Raw genomic sequence first — 4,429 nt, 5'->3', positions numbered from 1 at the left:
GAGTTTGGTCTGCTTGTTAAAAGAGGCTAATTCCTATCTCCCCTAGAGGTGAGGATATGCCTCAGAGTATGATCAGCTGACTTGGTGCGTATGGGGGTTTACGGTGGTCTTTGGAGGAAGGGGTGCAGTGGTGGTCTGGTTGCCAGGCACTCTTTCCTAGTAAGCAAGCACTTGATGGGGGCTGGAGTAGGTGGAGCTTGGTGTTAGTGGCTCAGCTTGCACTGGGGATGCTGTGCTGCTGAGTGAAATCTGTCCATGCTGATTGGTGGGAGGAAATATTGGCATCAGCTCCCTCTCTAGTCCCTGGAGTTGGAGTTCCCAGCCTCCCCTGTTCAGGAAGCCCTCACACAGAGAGAACACTTGTGGGTCCCAGGCTTCTGTCAGAATTGCTTTCACCCTGTCTGCGTCCAAGCCATTGGCCCATCTGGTGGCACAGGGCTCTTATGTTTTATCTCAGGAGCTCTAGCTGGGTTTGAAAACTCCAAATTGTGTGAACTCAATATGACAGGGACCCCACTGATCCTCTGGGAGAGGGTCTTGATGTGCTGTGCCTGGAGCTGATTTACCCCAGATGGGCAGCTGCATCAATACTAGGGGCTTGGAGTGCATGGTGAAGAACAACCAGAAGGCAGTGTCCAGCTAGCTGCTCTCAGAAGAGGCTCCTATGCTAATGATCAGGGAATTTTAATGGTGCCTGTCAGCTCTCCTGTCCTATGAGAGGCAATGCCCCGTCTCCCAAATGCACTCCATGAAGGGAATTGTCTCTCCCCATGCGACCCAGGGGATACTCAGACCACAGTTCCCCTTATGGGCCTCTGCCCTCCTCCACAGGAGCACTGCTGTGCCCACCAGACTCCACCCCAATGATGGGATTGACTTTTAAATCTTCAGTCTTTGAGCTCCACGTTTACAGGGGGTTGACTTGTCATGATTAACTTTATAGGTTATCTTGACTGTGTCATGGGTGCCCAGATTCACCACTGTTTCTGTGGATGTCTGTGATGTGTTCCAGAAGAGATTGGCATTTCCATCCATGGCTTCTTTCTGCCTGGGCACCACCCATTCCATTAAGTTTGTGAATAGAATCTGATGCAGATGGAGGACGAATTCCCTCATTTTTACTTCCCATGTGCTTGTTTGAACTGGAATATTGGTCTCCTCTGGCCCTTTTTCTGAGAGTTACATCATCAGCTCTCCACGTTCTGAGACTAGACTCTAGTCAGAATCAGACAAGAATTACATCACTGGTTTTCCTGGGTCTTCAGCTTGTAACAGTAGTTCATGGGACTTCTCAACATATTTAGTTATGGAAACCAATGACCTTTGGGTTGTGTTCCTCAGGGGAATCTTGACTAATACATGGAGATTGGTTGTCTCTCCTTTAGAGTAATTGAATAAAGCTGTAGCTCATTTAAAGTCCTGAGTAGCAAAGGGCTATGAAGAAAGTGTCACGTTGTTTGACTCGGACAAGGGCTGGGTGAGGATAAGGAGCTGTGGGATCCTGTGGTCCTGGCTGCACAGGGAGCGCATCTGGGAATCCTGTAAATGTGCAGCTGTTGTGCCTCAGGAAATCTGTAAGTCACTCATATTGAGGGACCGGAGTAAGCAAGTGCAAACAACTGTGTCTTTGTGCATGTTAGTCTAGTTTCCCTATGACAACCCAGTTGCTAATTCAGAGAGTTAATAGGTAAACACAGAATCATATAACCAGGGAGGCTCCCTGGGGAAACTGCTGTGTGGAGAGGAAGCCCCAGACCCTGACAGGAAACCTGCCTGTAACCTCCATCTGCACCTGCGCCTGGGAACACAAAGGAGAATTGTGCATAGTGTGCGCCCCCTGGTGGTGCTGATCCCCTCCTGCAGGGAGGTTTGTGTCTGGGCTCCCAGTGAGGTCCCCTCACTGTGTCTTTCGCACAGTAATATGTGGCCGTGTCCTCGGTCTTGAGGCTGTTCATCTGCAGATACAGCGTGTTCTTGGCGTTGTCTCTGGAGATGGTGAATCGGCCCTTCACGGAGTCTGCGTAGTATGTGCTACTTCCACTACTACTAATTTGTGCGACCCACTGCAGCCCCTTCCCTGGAGCCTGGCGGACCCAGTGCATGTAGTAGCTACTGAAGGTGAATCCAGAGGCCACACAGGTGAGTCTCAGGGACCCCCCCCCGGCTTCACCAGGTCTCCCCCAGACTCCACCAGCTGCTCGTCACACTGGACACCTGCAGACACAAGACATGTTGGTCAGGAAACTGTCACACATCCACTGTCTCACTCATATCCACTCACAGACTCAGTGTCCCTCGCTCACCGTGAATTACCTTTTAAAAGAGCAACCAGGAACACCCAGCCCAGCACAAACTCCATGGTGAGGTGTGTGTGTTCTGTGCTGATCACAGAATGGGAACACCTGGGACTCCCGGGGCTGGGGCTCCTCTCCCAGCTGCAGAGTCTGGGATGGGCTGGTTTTATCAGCACAGAGAGGACCCCATTTGCATGTGCTCTGACATATATATCAAGCTCCAGACTTAGATTTGATTCTTTAAAAGTGAACTACAGGGTTAGGGACGCACTTGTAGTTTAGTTTGTGTAGATGGTGCTGTGACAATTTGAATAATTGTATTCAGTGAGTACAGGTGTATTTGCAGTCCTGTGTGCATTTTTACAGGTCTTTCAACAACATAGAACATTTTCACTCTACAAGTATTTAACATACTTTTTGAAGTTTAACCCAAAATACTTCATTCTCTGCCATTTTCACTTGTATAATTTTGTTATTTATTTTGCATGTATTTTCATGCTGGTGTGTAGAATCACAGGTGGTTTATTTTTATTTATTTTCTTTGTTCATTTTGCATCCTGCTCTTTTCCTCATTTAAAAAAACTGGTTCTAATATTTTTTTGTGGTATCTCTAGGGTTTTGTTATGTTTAAGATCAGTGTCACCTGCAAACAAGTAATTTTCCTTCCTCCTTACTGATTTAAATGTCTTTTATTTTTTTAATTCCCTATTTTTTTCTGGTTATGTCTTCCAGTGGTAGGAGAAGAAGCTTTTCCCTTCTTTTCTTCTGGGATTTAGCCAGTGTAAGGATTCAATTTACATAAGACCTATCTACAGGAGAGAATAAATTTCATTTTGTAAGTGCATGGCCTTCCTAATGATATGACACCCAGAGAAAGGACAAAGCAGGTGGCACTTGTGTCTTTCAGACAAAAAAAACATTGGGTTTGGCAAGAGTTAAGTTTGGGGTATTATGTTAGTCACCAAGTAAGTAGGTTTGTTTGCATCGCCTTCTTGTCCCTGTGTTCCTTATTCTGGTGCTAACGATGGTTCTTCCCTCTTGGTACACGGGAGGGAGATTTATATCCTGCTGTGAAGGGACGATGGAGAGTCTGAGTGTACTTGGGCTCTGTCTCAAGTGACTTTCACCCAAATAAGCAGGGTGACAAGATGACATAGTTTGAGGTGGCATATGTATTCTTCACGTTACATGGGGAACACTTATGTTAGGGGTGACCATCATTGCCTGGCTCCTGATTTGACAGGAAAGCCTTCAGCATTTTACCGTTCAATATGCTGTCAGGTGTGGGCTTTTCATAGTGGCCATGATCATGTGGAGGTAATTTCCTTCAGTCCCTTTTTAATTGGGTTCTTTTTAAATGATGAACATGTGTTGAATTTTGTCTAATGTTTTTTTGAATCAATTAATGATGGTTTTGATTCACTCATTCCCTCTGGTAATGGAGGACATCACATTTATGCATCTGTGTATGTTGAAGGATCCTTGCATCCCTGGATGAATCCCACTGGATTATGTTGTATGATCCTCTCAATGTTCTGTTGAATTCAGTATGCTCAGATTTTGTGAAGGAATTTTGCATGTATGTTCATTTGAGATAGTGACCTGTAGTTTCCCTTCTTGTGGTGTCTTTCTTTGGTTTTGGTGTGAAAACAATGCTGTCCTCACAAATTTCATTTGGGAGTGCTGTTTTTTTATCAGTGGTTTGTAATAGTTTGAGAAATATTGGCATTAATTCCTCTTTAAATGCTTAGTAGAAGTTTTAATAAAGCCATGGACTCCTAGGCAGATTTTTTGGAGGGTGAGGTTTTAGATAGAGAAATCTTATTAATTTTTCTTTTGTTCATTTTGTATTTTTCCATGAAACAGTGTTGGTGGACTACATTATGGCATAAAATGTGTAATTTGTTCCTGGTGATCTAATTGTTGGCCTATAAATACCTAAGTTTTTCTTTAATGATCCTTTTCATGTCTTTAGTTCAGTTATGTCTCCTCTTTCAATTCTGATGGCATTTGTTTGAGTCTTCCCTATGTCCCCAGGCTACCTATTTGTTTCAAATTTTATATACTTTTCCAAATACAAATTTTTATGTAATTGATTTGTTTTCTGTATTTGTGATAGTCTCTATTTTCTGTCT

General features: G+C 44.4%; 1 pseudogene; it reads right to left on the bottom strand.

Moving 5' to 3' along the window:
* Positions 1-1,434: 1,434 nt before the first annotated feature.
* LOC109261562 (immunoglobulin heavy variable 3-23-like) lies at positions 1,435-2,427 on the bottom strand (annotated as a pseudogene).
* Positions 2,428-4,429: the final 2,002 nt, after the last annotated feature.

Source organism: Panthera pardus, unplaced genomic scaffold (genome assembly GCF_024362965.1).
Source record: "Panthera pardus isolate Hobbes unplaced genomic scaffold, ASM2436296v1 HiC_scaffold_289, whole genome shotgun sequence".
NCBI lineage: Eukaryota > Metazoa > Chordata > Mammalia > Carnivora > Felidae > Panthera > Panthera pardus.
The sequence above is the reverse complement of the archived record's forward strand: the minus strand, read 5'-3'. Positions and strand labels throughout refer to the sequence as shown.